Source organism: Solea solea, chromosome 8, assembly GCF_958295425.1.
Source record: "Solea solea chromosome 8, fSolSol10.1, whole genome shotgun sequence".
Taxonomy (NCBI): Eukaryota; Metazoa; Chordata; class Actinopteri; order Pleuronectiformes; family Soleidae; genus Solea; species Solea solea.
The window spans coordinates 21442781-21461995 of record NC_081141.1 but is presented as its reverse complement, the minus strand read 5'-3'; the positions used below and the strand labels follow the sequence as shown (position 1 = coordinate 21461995).

The 19215-nt window shown below is 43.7% G+C and overlaps 1 protein-coding gene and 1 long non-coding RNA gene across 2 annotated transcripts in view; both read left to right on the top strand.

Moving 5' to 3' along the window:
- The window catches only part of fam222aa (family with sequence similarity 222 member Aa), a 65307-nt gene that overhangs the window by 29437 nt on the left and 16655 nt on the right, over nucleotides 1–19215 (top strand). The window lies entirely within an intron of this gene.
- On the top strand, nucleotides 11844–13434 carry LOC131463705 (uncharacterized). The gene is made up of 3 exons (XR_009241106.1): nucleotides 11844–12249; nucleotides 13224–13339; nucleotides 13419–13434. It is a non-coding gene; the product is annotated as an uncharacterized LOC131463705 (long non-coding RNA).

The following is a 19215-nucleotide window of genomic DNA, read 5'->3' as shown; positions in this document are numbered from 1 at the left end:
AATCCCTCATACCCTCAATAAAAAAGGACTTAACTGGCTCTACCATCAGCTGGAAGCGTTGAGATCGGCTCGCCAGACAATCAATTTCCCCCAAGCGCACAGAGCTTAGCAGGAGAAATGGGAGGCGGAGAGCGGGATGTTTCCATTATCACAGCCCGCTCTGTGTCTGGGCTCGAGGGGGTGGGGTGAGGTACTGTAGAGCGGAAAGTGCAGGGGAGAGAAGGAGGGAGCGGCAGAGGGAGATGGGGAGACGCAGACAAGTGAGGAGGGAGAGAGAGAGAGAGAAGCAGAAAGGGAGACGGAGAAGCTGGCTTTTCAAAAAGCCATTGACCGCCTGCCCTTAAAAATATCATATTGGATTAGCCTCACAGGGGCGGCCTTTTGATATTTTTTTCTTTGGCCGTAGAATTAAAAGGAGAGCAGAGCATTACTTGAATTATAAATCATAGGCACTTGCTTTCACTGTGCCCAAATTCTGCGCATATGTGGCTGCACTCTCCAGCGCCAGCCCCTGTCATTTTTAATTAAATCCCCCCTTATGGGTGACATTTGTAGCTTACCCTGGCCCCCCCCCCGCCTCCCCCCTCCGTCCTCGCCTTCACGTCTCTCTACCACTGCCCTAGATGGAGACATGAAAGGCAGAAATGGCAGTGGAGCCAGGGCCTCTCATCGTGTTGTTCCCCAAAGCGAGGGCACCCATCCAGACAGATGACAGAGAATGGCCCTGCAGGGGGAGAGGGGTGAATGGATGCCACTGACCCTGGCCACCCTCATCCAGCGACAAAGGCCCCCCCCCCCCCCTCCTCGATTGTCGCCCTCCACTATGTGTCTGAAAGTTCAGGGGTGAGTTTAACAGCCCTGCTCCTGGAGCAGAGAGGGAGGTGCACCAGTGCAGTTACGAGTAACACTGAGATGACAGGACAGGACTCACCACTCAACCTCCTTCCTTCTTGGCCCAGACTGTGAATCGTTTGCCTCCTATTAGCTGAGAAAGTTGCTGTGTCAAAATCCTTTAATTTGCCTGGTTGATGGCGATAATTCTGCTCGGATACGTTCCAAAACAATTTTGGATTTTTATTTGTTTATTCATTACTCAGCAGATACATTTGTGCCGGCTTGACATTTTCTAAAAATGCCACCGTGTCACTGCGTGTGCATGTCTGTGCTCTTTACTCGTTCCAGCTGCAGATACTGCGTTGGTAAACCACACAGACACCTGTGATTGGACCAGACTCTGGGCTTAACACAGGCGTTCCCTCAGTGCCTTATACACACCCATGATGATTTAACATACTTTTGGTCACATTGCAATGACTTTTGAACCCCGTAATTAAGACAGCAACGATTTTGCATCATGATTAATGCAACTGTGGTGAAATCAAATTTCAGAGACTGCTCGTGGCTCTGATTTACCGAGTGAAATACCTCAAGTCTGCTGGCGCGTGGACCGCAATTTGTCCTCGAATCTGGCTTGTAGCAGAGACGTGCACACATGTACGAACACATGCAGGTGAACACCTGCAGCCACAACCTCCTGTGACACCACCCAGGGGGCCCGAGGTGCCAATCAGGCAGGTGTAGATGAGGAGCTCTCAGAAGGCCTGCTATCCCGGGTTCATTCTGTGTCAGTCCTGTTTCAACCCTCGCCCAGCTTGATCGACAGAGACAACCTGGCCTTGTCACACACAGCCTCGGGACATGACATGTGCCTGTGCACACTGAGCTGCCAGAGCCATCAGTTTGCTTTGCTTTTAGTCTCCAACCTCTCTTCCTATGCTGCACCACCAGAATGAGGGAATATGCTCAGGTAATGACCTCCAGCCACCTCTCCTCCACTGCGGCGCTGTGAAACACTACAGTGGAATTAGCGCTCCATAGAAAACTTCCAGTGGCTTATATGTGTGTGTGTGTGTGGGGGGGGATTTTTAGTTTGAATATTAAATGGTCAGGGGCAGCAGCAGAAATAACAACCTTTACCCCTGATAGCTTCAGTACTCTAGAAGGAGGGGGTGCATAAAGTGGAACTAGGGGAATAGGAATGAAGACGGCGAGGGAGGGAGGGATGGAGGGAGGGAGGGAGGGAGGGAGAGAGAGATTCTGCATGCACTTGACCTTTTCCCACTGATTGAACTGCCTCTTTTTCTGACTACCATTTGGAATTCCACAGAGTGCCCACAGAGATTGTCATTATTCCACCGTCTGCAGCAGGGAAGCAGAGGTCATGAGGTATTCTTCACAGTGGAGGTTGATTGACAGCCATCCATACCTCCTTCATTGTCTGCTTATGAAATCTCCTCTTGGAGATCACTCGGTTTGCATAAGCATATTAAATGTGCCGTCCTCACCTCTCCGTCGCATTGCTGCCTTTACAAAAAAAAAAAACCCACGGTATTTGAAGAATTGCGGTGTCTCTCTGAGAGACAGGAATGTGATATGGGGCTGTTGGGTTTGTCTCTCCAGCATGCTACAGCCTCTTCTGTCAGCACTGGCACACAGAGGATCATTTCCGGCCCGTGGCGTCCAACAGAGCCATGCCTTCGCTCTGCCCTCTGCCTTCTGCTGTGAACACAGGGGGCCATGCAATCTTATTTCCTTAGGAGGTGAGCTTGAGGAAGAGGAGCTCAGCTTTAGTTTTTTTGGTCACAGCAGGACTTTGGTTCAAAAACAGGTTACTGGTTCCAAAGCCGCCGAGCTGGCATTTGGACATCCCAGGTGCAAGGCATCAACACCCTCTGTCTTCGCCTGCCAGAGACTGGGGGCGGGATGGTGGATGAGAGCGAGGCTAGCGAGAGAGAGAGAGAGTGTCCGCAGTCACTCGCTGTCCCACAGGAAATGACACGCAGCCTTGTGCCATCACAGCACTGAGCCCAGTACAGAGCGACCAAGAGAGCCATTGAGAAAGTGCTGCACGCTCCCTGTCGGATACTGGAGGAGTTTTTGAGTGGACTCTTCATTATAAAACTCAAAATGGAAATGAATTTTTATTATGCACACTCATGGTTCAGCGATTGTGCTTACAGGGTACATAATAAGTTTTCAAAAAGTTGTTCATTCAAATCACTAAAAAGTAATCTACATTTCAAAGTCAGTTCACAACCTTATGCAGTATTTGTTGGGACATAAATGACATGTGCTATGGAAGATATTTCCTGTGAAAAGATGAAAACCAAAGCTTTGACAGTATCATAGTTTGGTGTTAACTAGTTGTGAACTTTTTTCAGTCTGTGCTAATGGCACAGAGAGGGTTTGGCAAAATGGTAAAGTCATCGTTTTTCTGTGGTTTGATCCTTGATCTCATCTTCACATCATTTCAGGTCACAGAAATAGGTGTTTTGTTTGCTTTGTTTAGGGTTCTTCTGACATCTGAGACCGAACTTCCTCTACACCACACGGCCTTTGAACAGATTTCAATCAACCGACTTTTACCAAGTCTCGCTCAGCAGGAAATGCTACAAACCTAGGCCAGTGTGTGTACTGTGGTCAATCATGGAGCATTATCTAATTTGTAAAGTTGCTTTCATATTTCTGTTGTTGCTGGGCAGTGAAAACATTATTACCCTCTCAGGTAACTTAAAAGAAAAATGCTTTGTGAAGTTATTAAAAAAGTGTGTTGGACCCAATAAACCCCAAATACCTCAAGAGACTTAATACACATTAATGATTCACCACATGGATAAATGAATAGAATGATACAATATTCATTTATTGTCTGCCGCTTTATTCTCCACATGAGCGGCGCGGGGGCGAAAGGCGGGGTCACACCCTGGACGCGACACTAGTCCATCACAGGACCAACAACAGAGAGGAGAACAGGAGAACATGCAAACTCCACGCAGAAAAGCCCTTCTTAGGACCAGGTCTTTTTGCTGCAAGGCAACAGTTCTAGCCAATACTGTGGCCCTAATACCATATTAATAATTGAAGAAAAATTGCAGGTTTCATTTGTAAGAAATGCTTGAATTCAAACATGCTAAACCCCTGCCCCCTAAAGTCAGCTGACATTAATTCTTTAAAATTCTCATTTTATTCTGTTTCCTCTCCTCTCCTCTCCTCTCCTCTCCTCTCCTCTCCTCTCCTCTCCTCTCCTCTCCTCTCCTCTCCTCTCGTTGGCATGTGTACTGCAGTGGAGTGCCTTGTTGTCTGTACAGTGTTAAATATTAATTGGGAATCAGTGGAGGACTTGTCTTCTAAATGATAGAACAGAAGGGCCCAGGCTTGCCTCAGGCAGCCTGCAGGCGCCTTTCTTCTCCCATTTACCTGCAGGCCTGTGCACCAGCACTTCCTCCGGTCTGACAGGCCTGCCCAGGCGCCTCCAGCCTCCCCTCGTCTCTCCCACTCTCTGGCTTTTTTCTTTCCTCCCTGCTCTGGTTCCTTTTCTTATCTCTGTTCTTATCTCTGTGTGCACTTACAAACTCTACCTCTGGGGTCCTTCACTTTCAGCGCTGTGTGTGTTTTGTTACTGTGTCCGTTTGAGTTTATGCATGACCATGTGCACGCTGCTGGCTCTCGTCGCCTTCAGTGTAACAACACGGCATATTCTCCTTAAGACAGGAAGCGAAGGACCTGACATTAATCTTTCAGGTCAGGATTTTCGCTCGCTGTGTTTCTTTGTTAGCTCTTTGTCGCGGGTTGCTCGTCGTCTTTGTGACGTTTCCCCATAACTCGCCTCACAGTTTGTCTTTCTTTCCCCCATGAGCCGCTCTTTGTTCCTCTCTATCAGCCTTGTCATCTGCAGAAAGGCACTGAGACAAAACAATTTTGGCACCGACTGCTTCTTGGTTGAACTGGCTCGCTCTAACATGTGGATGACCCTCCTGCACGAGGTCAATTGAGCTGCAGAGATTTGTTTTGGAAATAAAACCAGTTTAACTTGTCGTATTTTGACGCGTTATCTGTTTCGTGGCAGAGCACAGGTCCGCTGTGGGCGCACTGTGAGATGACGCGGCTGAATGGAAAACGGAAAGACCTATAGGGAAAGATGAGAGGGCACCAGAGAGGATATATAAATGCAGGGGAGGAGGGGACGGGGGTCGACTTTGATGCCACAGGAATGAGTTCACGGGCTCATGAGCACAACCCTAATCGCACATGACAATATCAGCTGGTGTGCCAGTCGCAACGCATAACCACCCCGCTGCTTGTGCTGACTTGGGCTATTAGATGCTGATAAAGCTCTGCTTTCTAGACCATGTTGTATGCACAATGAGGGTGGCCCAGGCAGGCTGCAGGGCTGGCTCATCACAGTCCAGGGCCACAGTATATGGAACCATGCACTCCACTAAGCCCTTTGGCTAAACTTAACTATTAAACAGAGAGCAGTTCTGTGATATTTTATTCATTTTTATTATTATAATTTTATTTTTTTTGCATTTTGAATCGCTTATGTCAACATTGTGTTGCCAATAAGTTGTTGGAAATGGAAAAAGCCCTGTGAATTTTTAAAATCATTTCCTTGTCTCTGTTCCCAGTGTGAAAGTATACAACATTTTTCTGGTAGAATTCCATATTCAGAGGGCAAGTAGAGTGATTTCGTTAGTATGTTTTATGATGTTGACTATTAAAAAGAAACCAGAGTCAGAAATACTTCATTGATCCTCAGGGTGCGATTTACTTAAGAAATGACCGTCTTGGTCTGATGAAAATTGGAATTGTAAAATACATGTGAAAACCTTTCCCAGAGTGAAACTGTACCAAATCCAAAAAAGTCGCACTAAAACGCCAAGACAATGCAAGAGGGAGTCTAATTACTATTGCATGTATACATATGCTCGACAGTTCCCAGCCCCTGGCTTTGACCTGTAAATAATAGAAGAATCAAGTACACAATAGAAGATGAAAACACTGAGAAAAAAAAATGTCAAAATCCAGAGCAATGCATTTTGGGACTGACGTAGAATTTATGTTTTAGGTCAACTGGAAAATACCGAATACTAACAAGCTGAAAGGGGGCACGTCGCCACCTAGTGGAGTGGAGGCGGACACACTTTATTTAATTCCCCACTAGTGCTTTCACACTGACACAAGAACTGAAGTCTGCAACTGTAGCTTGATGTATCTGAGCATAGAAGTCATCCAATCCAATCCAACTTTATTTATAAGGCACTTTAAAAAACAACAACAGCTGAAACAAAGTGCATGTGCTTGTACATCAGAGATAAATAAGACAAATAAAATATAAACCTAACAACAAACAATAAAACAATAAAATACTGTAGAAAGTATAAATACAACACAAATGAACAAGTCATACAGTAAAACTATAAAAAAGTATGAAGCTGTGGTTTTCATGAAGCGTGTGTTGTGAGCTAAACATGTTACCCCAGTTTCTGTATTTGTTTGGTGCGTCAGTGGTGGTCAGTGGTGTTGTGTTGTGTTGTGTTGTGTTGTCTCAGCTCGGCTCAGCTGGGTCATCAGTAATTAACACATGCATTGGATTTTGGGGAAATCCTATACTGCATTTGTTTACTTTGTCTACTGATTCCTTACACTTAATATAAAAGACCGAGACTAAATATCTCCCCTTTTCATCACTTCATGAGCTACTTCACAAAGTGCAGTGCTGCTGCTGCTGCTGCTGCTGATGATGACGATGATGTTTTTAATTCCCCAGAGAGGCAGTAGGTCTGCTCTGCTGGTGCCAGTGGTGTTAATGGGCGAGGAATGCAGGACGAGTGCTTTCCCACGCTGTTAGTTTTCCTCTGCCGGGCGTGTTTGAGATGAGGCTCTGGGCCGGCTGGGCTCTGCTAATGCAGCCAGAGTGCAGACAAATGGAAAGTGACACTTGTGTGTGTAGAATGGTATTTGTGGTGACGCTTTGACTACAGATAATAAAGTGTTCGCCCCGAGGTGATTTTGCCCGGCAAGCACCCCAGATGAAACTCACTTACTCAGAGAGGGAGACAGAAGAGACAGAGAGGGGGATTGAAGGGGGAAGGAGGAGGGGGCGGGGAGTGGGATAGAGGTAGAGTAGAGGTAGAGAGGATGAAGAAGAGAGAAAGCAGTAAAAAATAAAACAAGAACAAGAAGGCACGCAGAGAGAAATTCATCCATTTTGAATGCAATGTTGTTGTTTCTGACGATTTTAGAGGCCGTAAAATCCTATATATGCTAGCTTTTTCAATATATGGTTTATTTAGATTATTAGATTTTAACAGATAGGAATTAATGTTGTGGATATTAAGAGAAAGGACGTCAGGTTTAACCTGAAGGGTAAAATGTTTGAATTAGTTGTTTTTAGCAGGTTTAAATGTCTCTCCCTGTCTCTCTCTGTCTCTGTCTCTCTGTCTGTGTGTGTGTGTGTGTGTGTGCGTGCGTGTGCGTGTGCATGTGCGTGCATGCGTGTGTGTGCGTGTGTGTGTGTGTGTGTGCACCTCTGTCTGCCAGGCCATGTGTACAGAGGAGTCCTTCAGGATCAATCAATTCTCTGTAATTTCCCCCACAGCCCATAAAAGCCAGGTCTGTCTGGAAGGAGCACAAGGTTGCCACATCAGACCAGCTAATTAATTTTCATGGCCGATTCAGTAACATCTGGCATTAGAGATAAATCCTAACGAGGAAATGTAAACATGACAGTGCTCTGGTGGCCGGATTTCACATTTCTCTGGGATGAAACTTTTATTATTGAAACCAAATTAGCTGTTTTGATTGGACCCATTGTCCGCCGTCACCATCAGACTGTAAAAGAATATTATTAATAAATAGTGTGGGGTTTTTTTTTTCTCCGTGTCAGCTGTCAGCTGTGGACCTTATCTCTGTTTCAGTGCACTGTATTAACCACACATGAATTATCTCACTACAGGCTCCTTCAGTGTCCTCCTGCTGCAGCCTGTGGTGAGAAGCAGGCGAGAAATGAGCTTCTCAATTTGGTATTTCATTCTATCTGCAGGAAGTAGAGAGATTAAAATCTTAAATGTGATTGACTTTGATGAAATGAAAGATTAGATTTGTCTATTTTCGGTCCATTTTCTGACTTTGAGCCATGTCTGCACGCCTTTGACAGATGAGTGGACTGTTTAGTGAAACCCGGTTGCAGTATTTTTACCCGTGTTGTCCAACACCGTATTTTGTTTTTAAACGTGTCATTTTCCAGCTTTCCATACTTTAGTCTGACGTTGATTCCAAAGCAAACCATGTGTGTATTTTTAACTTGTTTAAGCGTCATGTGTTTATCCAGTTTGTTGATTTATGTTACATTAAGAGTTAGATGTCTGATTAATAATACATAGAGTGACAGAGAGAAGCGGAGCGAAGAGCACATTTTCTCCGGCTGTCTTAGAATATGCATGTGTTTGATGATTGTGATGACACAAGCAGCTGTGAATTCAGACAGCTCTATCCTCTGAGAAATCAGTGCAGTTTGATTTTTATCTTTGCAATTATAGATAGCGAAGGCCTGACAAATAATTGCCTTGATTTTTTTCTTTCTCCCCTCGCTGTGTTGTTGCACAGAAAATCAACCATCAGAGGAACAGAGAGAGATGAGTGTTCCTAAAAATGGCTTTTCTGATATCAAGCAAGCAGCAGGGTTTCCTTTTCCCCCCCTCACATGCACTTGAATTGATTAGTACCCTGACTGAGGGCATATTCAACATGTCTGCCCCCCTGCGAGGCTCCACTACCCTGTTGATCACTGGCTCATACATGTGCTTCCTCTGCGCTCTCTCTCCTCAGGAAGCTCCTGTGGGGCACCGAGGCTTTGATTGACTGGCAGCCGAGTCCACATGACGCCTCTATTATTATCATCTCTACCTTGGCAGAGGGGCGGGGGGCTGCGTCCAGGGGGTCTGGCCGACAGCCCCTGCTTTGTGAGCCTGATAGTCAATTAGAGGCAGCGCACTGCCGGAGACGAGTGGGATGCAGGGTTAATTGCAGAGGACCAAACAGCTGGCTCTATCAGGGCCCATTGTGTTTGCAGCAGTTGTCACGGCAATTGAGGCCTGGCTGTAATCGCTGACTAATCAGCCCTGTGCCAGATGACACCTCCATTAGCACAAGGCAGGTATTGTTCAGGACGCAAAGCTGCTTCTGCGTCCCCCCCCCCCCCCCCTCCCCGTCATTGACCCCTTCCTTTTTTTTAGAGGGGACTTAACGGAGGTGGAGAGAGAGGATGTCATAGACCTTGATCCTATCTGTTAAAAACTAAACCATAGCCACAGGTCAAGGGTTCCTCTAGGGAACAATAAAGGCTGCAATGCATTTGACAGGTCAAACTTTCACCAAGCTAAATGGATTTGAAGAATCTTTGGATTAATAATTAGATTGATTTAATTACGGTAAAGGCAGAGGCGAAGTGTCCTTTGCTGGTGAAAGATTGGAAAGGAAGACCGGCCGGCCGGGTCTTAAATGTGTTAATTGAGGACTTAAAACTTGAGGAAGCACACATTTCTGCCAAGGGCGCACGGTTTCACACAGTGTCAGTACAATCACCTATCTACAGAAGTTTTAAAAAAGAATCCTGAATCCAAGACTTTGGCCAGATCATCACCAAAGTCATTTCTTTCTTGGACCATAACCTACATCCCTAGAAACCTTCCTCAAAATCCACCTCTTACTGCTCAAAGTCAGACAAACTAACAGAGACTGTGCAGTTTTCCACTCACGGAGTTGTTGTACCCAATAAAGCGGCCAATTTATTGGGTACAAAGGACACCAGGGTGGTCTCCTGTTGCCCCGTCCATGTCGAGGTTTGACATGTTGTGTTTTCAGAGATGGTCTTCTGCTTAACATGTGTCTTCATTTTCTTTATATAGTTTCCTATCTATATGATTTTTCCTTTGTTTTATACTAAATCAATTTGTGGATTTATTGATTTGTATGGTATTGATTCTTCTGTGTTAAATGTGAAGCCCTCACTGAATATTTCCTCTTTTTCTAAGCCATTCTCTTCCGTTTCTGGCATACACAGACCAGCCTGAGTGGCACCTATAACCAGGCCATGTTCAAAGTCACTTAAATCCCCTTTCTTTCCTGTTCTGGCGCTCAGTTTGAGCTTCAGCAGGTCACCTTGGCCATATGTATGTGGCTAAATTCATTAACTTGCTGCTTTGTGATCGTCTGATTAGATATTCGCTTTAACAAAGAGTTGAGCAGGTGTGTACCTAATAAAGCGCCTGGTGAGTGTACGTCCCCTGGCTTATACACATTTAACACCGTCACTCTCGGGGGAAACAGCTGTCAGACTGTGGCTTTGGCCTTGGACTGAAACTGACCCCGTATTTCCCTTCATCTCTGTGCTAATCTCATGCCTGATGTTGTTTTTGCCTCGACCTCACCGCAGTCTGCTCTCTTAGTTTGATCAGAGTTATTATGCATACGTTTTCTCTGAAAACTTAATTGCAGTTTCACTTCATCTCAACGAGCACTCATGAAAATGGTCCGAGGGAATCAAAAGCTCGCAGTAAATAAATGAACTTGCAGACGGGTGAGTGAGAAAAATGCTCGGGGATTTTTGTTGTGTCGGAGCATTTTCTCCACTAATAAGATAAAACCTCTCCAACCTGCTCATAATTTTTGCCTTGGAACACTAATAAATGGGTATTTCGGTCATTCCTCCCAGACTTTTTACTCTCCTTATTCATTTAAAGCTCTAATTAAAATGCAGAGCATTCTAATGGTCTTCTGGATTTGGTGCTGCACTCTCACATAGCTTCTGACCCCTTCTTTTCCCCTCTCAAGTCTCCTCCCCACCTATAACTCCCTCTTCTGTGTCTGCTTCTTGCTTCTAGTGATCAACACGATTTGACCTCTCACTTAGAAGAAGTGTACAAATTTAATGGATTTTTTTTTTTTTTTTTTTTTTACAGTCTAATCTAGCTACTTCCCTCTTTATTGCTGTTTCGTACCCAGTGGACCTCATCTTTACCAGAACACACACACACCAAGGAAATTAGTTCATCAGAATTCAAAATGTACTGCTGGCTAATTAAAGGAGTGTTAATTGAGTGTTCAGAATTGGGCACCCCCTTCACCACTAAATGTGCACAGATACACACACACACAGTCACAGTGACAGCAGTGGGTACACCAAGGACGTTGCGCTTGGGGAGTTTCATGCCAATCAAAAAAGGGAGAGAAAGAAGAGTGCCCATCCTCCAAGTGAAATGGGATTTCTAGATCATATCATGGTGCACTGCAGCTCAGTCCAGGCCTGTGCTGCCATGTTATCCTATCCCAGCCTCACTATCTCTGTCTGACCACTGGAGAGTGTAACAGCGCGCAGATAGCCTCTCTCACTGTGTTCATCGTGCTAATGAGGGGTGGCATTTAGAGATGTGCTCCTCTGACACACATGGGCATTGTGTGCCAGGCACTGGGTGATTAAGGACGAAGGTCAACCCATTAATTGCCTCCCTGCTATCTCCGCTCCCTGGCGCGTGATCTCTCAGAACTAATGCATGTGTTTGCCTCAGCTTTTATCTGATCTCTAATGCAGTTCAATCATATGCTTGGTTTGTTTACATTCCTTTCATGTGAAAGTTTTTTTTTCTTTTTTCTTCTTCTTCTTCTTCTTCTTCTTCTTGCCTGCAAAGAGCGGCGCTAGCCTCGGCTCCTCTGTTCATTTACTTTAAGCTGTTTCATGTGCTCGCGAGTGCTCATAGCCTCCTGCTCTCAGGAAGGGAAAAAGCATATTCTTCCATCCCCAGGGGAAATAATTAATCCTTACAAGGCTGTCGCATGTCGAAATGAAGCGAGTGTGAAGCATTTAGCCCAGGAGGCTCTGCAGGCTGTCGCCCGCACAGGCACCTGTTGTTGTCCCTGCCCTACATTTCATGAGAGAGCGCTGAGCAGAGGATAACAACATGCTTCACTGATGGCAAATGAGACACACAACTGCGTCTGTGTGTGTGTGTGTGTGTGTGTGTGTGTGTGTGTGTGTGTGTGTGTGTGCGTGCACTTACATTTCTTACTTCATGGGGTCCCACCGCAGGGAGCACACCAACCGCGGGGGGCCCACAACCGGTATGGGGCCCTAAATGGTGGGCCCCACACCGGTTTTCATTCAAAATGAGCTTTGCAGCCCCCCCTGATGCCCCTCTTGCTTTTTTTTCACTTGGCCCACAAGGTCAGAAAAACTGGAAATGTGTGTGTAAGTGTGTGTAAACTTTTTGCTCACTACCGCCCCCCGGAGCTTGTAAGGTGGAAGGTACGGACACACACACACCGGAAGTTTGTTTACACACTTCAGGAAGTGGGTAGGGTTTTAACAAGAAGAAGAGGAAGATCAAGCTCAAGATCGACAGCATGCAACAGGTAGGTGTGAATTTGTTGGATTTATATCGTTTATATCTTAGTTATGTTAATTAATTTATTACAGTAACTGTTAGCTGCTACTGTAAACTAGTTGTGTTTAGCTGCTGGCGTAAGCTATATAATACGCGTGCTAACATTAGCAGCTCGCGATTTTCTTTTACAGATTATTACAATAACTGTTTGCTGCTACCGTTAGCTACTCGCGGTTAGCTGCTAACTTAGCGATATAATGGGCGAGCTAACATTAGCGCTAACGTTAGCGATCGCTAGCTGCTAACATTAGCAGTTAGCGATCGCTAGCTGCTAACATTAGCAGCTAGCGATCTTTTTAAGACAATTATATAAGACAAATTATATAAGGCACAAAGTCTAATAGTCTAGAAATGTATAAATATAAATGAAATTATAAATCTATAAATTTGGACTAGCCTTTCGTCTAAGTTTATAAAAAAATACCCATCTTTACATGCTACTATAATGAAATTAAACTGTATATCAACTCCCTAAAATTGAAAATGAAATCCAAAAGTGCTTAAGAGCTTTATAAATTAACTCTTGAACTAATTAAGTGACCTCTTTTTTTATCTTTGCTTAAATTAGATAATTAATATCATTATTAATTCAAATTAAACATGGGAAAAGTGACCTGAAATTACATCTTTTGAAGTTTTTTGATAAATGAAATTAACTTGACATTCAGTATGGGAAAATAATGATGTTATTGATCTAATTAAAGCAAAGCTATTTCATTTTTACACACAAACAAACGCATAATCACACACACCTATAACCTGATAGAGAGAGAAGAGGACAACATGCCATAAACCCAGGGGAAACACTACTGTTTGTTTTCAATAATTGTTTTATGTATATCAGCAGTTAGCAATCTAGGCAACTCATGACAATATAAACTTGACTCACTGAACAAATCTCTTATATCGTATGTGTAGTAATAATTAAAAATATTTTCACAGAGCCATTATGTCCAAAAGGAGGAGAAGGATAAAGCCTGTAGATGATGCAAAGACATATATTCTGTCTTGCACTGACAAGTCTGGATTTATGTCAAGACTCATAGACAGTTTCAAAGGTAAGTTGTAGAAGGTTCCTTGACAGAACTTGTGCATTTCAAAAGCAAATTAATCGTTTTCTTTGTTATATTCTTCTAGGAAGAGGAGTGTTTGCGACGCAGCCCATTGAACCAGGGGACTTTGTTTTGGAGTACAGGGGTAAACTCCTCACACAGGAAGAATGCCGGTCACTACCGTACTCAGAGATTGACTCCACATTTCTCTTTGACTTTGAGTGGCAGAACCGTCACTTGTGGTGAGCATGTAAAGAGATGTTTTTTATAGATTAGAGAAATTAACCTTGAACCCTGAAATAAACTTTTAATAGTTAATGATTGAACTAAAGCACGAGTACTAAAATTATGTCTTCCAACAAAACTGATTTCTTGTACTTTTCAGCCTTGATGCATCTGAAGAAGATGGATCTCTTGGAAGATTAGTCAATGACAACCACAAAAATCCAAATTGTGTCATGAGAAAAATCATAGTAAACAACAAGCCGCACTTGTGCCTTTTTGCCCTGAAGAAAATAGATATAGGATCTGAAATTGACTACAGCTATGGTGATGCAAAATGGCCTTGGCGCAGTATGGTGAGTTGGTTAGATTCAGCATGAATATTTTTTTTGACAAATGAGTGTGTAAAAATGTGCCATCTTGTAAAAGCAAATTTTGTCCAATATTGTTTCCCATATGAGTTTATCTATGGGAATGCATGTGATCTTTGATCTGTGTGATATGATTTAACATCAGTTTGTTTGATTCTTGTTTAATTGAAATCCAGGTGAAGACTCCTGCAGCAACAGAGACAGAGACCAGCCCTCTACCTCAGATGTTCCACATGGAATCAAAGCCAGATGAGACTAACGCACAGGTAAAATGACATTGTAGACGCATCCATCACCAATATCTGTGGTGACTTGTATGAAGCTGTTCTACTTTCAAATGGGCCAATGTACACATTGTCAGATTTCCTTTTTGGGTGGTGTGATAATGGCCAGTTAATGTCCCACACACACGCATGTTTCCAGTCATGTCCTTATGGGGCCTTTTATGTCACAAACACACTTGTTCTCTTGTCTCTCCTCGATGAGACCAGGTAACATACTGTAACACACCACTCGTATGTTTCTAGTCTCACCCATGTGGGGCCCTTCCGTGTGGTTCTCACTCAAACTGTTCCTATGGCACTGTCCAGAACCTGGCATAATCTCAAGTTTGATTTTAACATTTGTAATTGCACACTGTCTGAGCTGTTATGAGTTTGAAAGCAAACTTTACAATGTGACCCACTGCAAATCCTTATCATAGGTTGTGAGAGGTGCCTACTACTTTTAGAAAGACTATGTTGTGCTCTCAGTTTGACGGTCTGTGCTGTTTCAGAAACAGTTTAACCATTAGGTAACCTTATTAGCCTGTAAATGTCTCCACATACAGTTGTGATTTCTGTCAGTTCTAATTGTCTTCTTGTCTGCTATCTAAATTTCAGGTGAAAGACCCTCAGACTCCTGCAGCAGCAGAGACAGAGACCAACCCTCTACTTCAGATGTTCCACATGGAATCAAAGCCAGATGAGACTAACGCACAGGTAAAATGACATTGTAGATGCATCCATCACCAATATCTGTGGTGACTTGTATGAAGCTGTTCTACTTTCAAAATGGGCCAATGTTCACATTGTCAGAATTACTTTTTGGGTGGTGTGATAATGGCCAGTTAATGTCACACACACACGCATGTTTCCAGTCATGTCCTTATGGGGCCTTTTATGTCACAAACACACTTGTTCTCTCGTCTCTCCTCGATGAGACCAGGTAACATACTGTAACACACCACTCGTATGTTTCTAGTCTCACCCATGTGGGGCCCTTCCGTGTGGTTCTCACTCAAACTGTTCCTATGGCACTGTCCAGAACCTAGCATAATCTCAAGTTTGATTTTAACATTTGTAATTGCACACTGTCTGAGCAAAGCAAACTTTACAATGTGACCCACTGCAAATCCTTATCATAGGTTATGAGAGGTGCCTACTACTTTTAGAAAGACTATGTTGTGCTCTCAGTTTGACGGTCTGTGCTGTTTCAGAAACAGTTTAACCATTAGGTAACCGTATTAGCCTGTAAATGTCTCCACATACAGTTGTGATTTCTGTCAGTTCTAATTGTCTTCTTGTCTGCTATCTAAATTTCAGGTGAAAGACCCTCAGACTCCTGCAGCAGCAGAGACAGAGACCAACCCTCTACCTCAGATGTTCCACATGGAATCAAAGCCAGATGAGACTAACGCACAGGTAAAATGACATTGTAGATGCATCCATCACCAATATCTGTGGTGACTTGTATGAAGCTGTTCTACTTTCAAATGGGCCAATGTTCACATTGTCAGAAGTACTTTTTGGGTGGTGTGATAATGGCCAGTTAATGTCACACACACACACGCATGTTTCCAGTCATGTCCTTATGGGGCCTTTTATGTCACAAACACACTTGTTCTCTTGTCTCTCCTCGATGAGACCAGGTAACATACTGTAACACACCACTCGTATGTTTCTAGTCTCACCCATGTGGGGCCCTTCCGTGTGGTTCTCACTCAAACTGTTCCTATGGCACTGTCCAGAACCTAGCATAATCTCAAGTTTGATTTTAACATTTGTAATTGCACACTGTCTGAGCTGTTATGAGTTTGAAAGCAAACTTTACAATGTGACCCACTGCAAATCCTTATCATAGGTTGTGAGAGGTGCCTACTACTTTTAGAAAGACTATGTTGTGCTCTCAGTTTGACGGTCTGTGCTTTCAGAAACAGTTTAACCATTAGGTAACCTTATTAGCCTGTAAATGTCTCCACATACAGTTGTGATTTCTGTCAGTTCTAATTGTCTTCTTGTCTGCTATCTAAATTTCAGGTGAAAGACCCTCAGACTCCTGCAGCAGCAGAGACAGAGACCAGCCCTCTACCTCAGATGTTCCACATGGAATCAAAGCCAGATGAGACTAACGCACAGGTAAAATGACATTGTAGATGCATCCATCACCAATATCTGTGGTGACTTGTATGAAGCTGTTCTACTTTCAAAATGGGCCAATGTTCACATTGTCAGAATTACTTTTTGGGTGGTGTGATAATGGCCAGTTAATGTCACACACACACACGCATGTTTCCAGTCATGTCCTTATGGGGCCTTTTATGTCACAAACACACTTGTTCTCTCGTCTCTCCTCGATGAGACCAGGTAACATACTGTAACACACCACTCGTATGTTTCTAGTCTCACCCATGTGGGGCCCTTCCGTGTGGTTCTCACTCAAACTGTTCCTATGGCACTGTCCAGAACCTAGCATAATCTCAAGTTTGATTTTAACATTTGTAATTGCACACTGTCTGAGCTGTTATGAGTTTGAAAGCAAACTTTACAATGTGACCCACTGCAAATCCTTATCATAGGTTATGAGAGGTGCCTACTACTTTTAGAAAGACTATGTTGTGCTCTCAGTTTGACGGTCTGTGCTGTTTCAGAAACAGTTTAACCATTAGGTAACCTTATTAGCCTGTAAATGTCTCCACATACAGTTGTGATTTCTGTCAGTTCTAATTGTCTTCTTGTCTGCTATCTAAATTTCAGGTGAAAGACCCTCAGACTCCTGCAGCAGCAGAGACAGAGACCAACCCTCTACCTCAGATGTTCCACATGGAATCAAAGCCAGATGAGACTAACGCACAGGTAAAATGACATTGTAGATGCATCCATCACCAATATCTGTGGTGACTTGTATGAAGCTGTTCTACTTTCAAAATGGGCCAATGTTCACATTGTCAGAATTACTTTTTGGGTGGTGTGATAATGGCCAGTTAATGTCACACACACACACACACACGCATGTTTCTAGTCATGTCCTTATGGGGCCTTTTATGTCACAAACACACTTGTTCTCTGGCCCTCCTTAATGAGACCAGGTAACATACTGTAACACACCACTCATGTTTCTAGTCTCACCCATGTGGGGCCCTTCCGTGTGGTTCTCACTCAAACTGTTCCTATGGCACTGTCCAGAACCTGACATAATCTCAAGTTCAATTTTAACATTTGTAATTGCACACTGTCTGAGCTGTTATGAGTTTGAAAGCAAACTTTACAATGTGACCCACTGCAAATCCTTATCATAGGTTATTAGAGGTGCCTACTACTTTTAGAAAGACTATGTTGTGCTCTCAGTTTGACGGTCTGTGCTGTTTCAGGAACAGTTTAACCATTAGGTAACCTTATTAGCCTGTAAATGTCTCCACATACAGTTGTGATTTCTGTCAGTTCTAATTGTCTTCTTGTCTGCTATCTAAATTTCAGGTGAAAGACCCTCAGACTCCTGCAGCAGCAGAGACAGAGACCAACCCTCTACCTCAGATGTTCCACATGGAATCAAAGCCAGATGAGACTAACGCACAGGTAAAATGACATTGTAGACTCATCCATCACCAATATCTGTGGTGACTTGTATGAAGCTGTTCTACTTTCAAAATGGGCCAATGTTCACATTGTCAGAATTACTTTTTGGGTGGTGTGATAATGGCCAGTTAATGTCACACACACACGCATGTTTCCAGTCATGTCCTTATGGGGCCTTTTATGTCACAAACACACTTGTTCTCTTGTCTCTCCTCGATGAGACCAGGTAACATACTGTAACACACCACTCGTATGTTTCCAGTCTCTCCCATGTGGGGCCCTTCCGTGTGGTTCTCACTCAAACTGTTCCTATGGCACTGTCCAGAACCTGGCATAATCTCAAGTTTGATTTTAACATTTGTAATTGCACACTGTCTGAGCAAAGCAAACTTTACAATGTGACCCACTGCAAATCCTTATCATAGGTTGTGAGAGGTGCCTACTACTTTTAGAAAGACTATGTTGTGCTCTCAGTTTGACGGTCTGTGCTGTTTCAGAAACAGTTTAACCATTAGGTAACCGTATTAGCCTGTAAATGTCTCCACATACAGTTGTGATTTCTGTCAGTTCTAATTGTCTTCTTGTCTGCTATCTAAATTTCAGGTGAAAGACCCTCAGACTCCTGCAGCAGCAGAGACAGAGACCAACCCTCTACCTCAGATGTTCCACATGGAATCAAAGCCAGATGAGACTAACGCACAGGTAAAATGACATTGTAGACTCATCCATCACCAATATCTGTGGTGACTTGTATGAAGCTGTTCTACTTTCAAAATGGACCAATGTTCACATTGTCAGAAGTACTTTTTGGGTGGTGTGATAATGGCCAGTTAATGTCACACACACACACACGCATGTTTCCAGTCATGTCCTTATGGGGCCTTTTATGTCACAAACACACTTGTTCTCTTGTCTCTCCTCGATGAGACCAGGTAACATACTGTAACACACCACTCATGTTTCTAGTCTCACCCATGTGGGGCCCTTCCGTGTGGTTCTCACTCAAACTGTTCCTATGGCACTGTCCAGAACCTGGCATAATCTCAAGTTTGATTTTAACATTTGTAATTGCACACTGTCTGAGCTGTTATGAGTTTGAAAGCAAACTTTACAATGTGACCCACTGCAAATCCTTATCATAGGTTATGAGAGGTGCCTACTACTTTTAGAAAGACCATGTTGTGCTCTCAGTTTGACGGTCTGTGCTGTTTCAGAAACAGTTTAACCATTAGGTAACCTTATTAGCCTGTAAATGTCTCCACATACAGTTGTGATTTCTGTCAGTTCTAATTGTCTTCTTGTCTGCTATCTAAATTTCAGGTGAAAGACCCTCAGACTCCTGCAGCAGCAGAGACAGAGACCAACCCTCTACCTCAGATGTTCCACATGGAATCAAAGCCAGATGAGACTAACGCACAGGTAAAATGACATTGTAGACTCATCCATCACCAATATC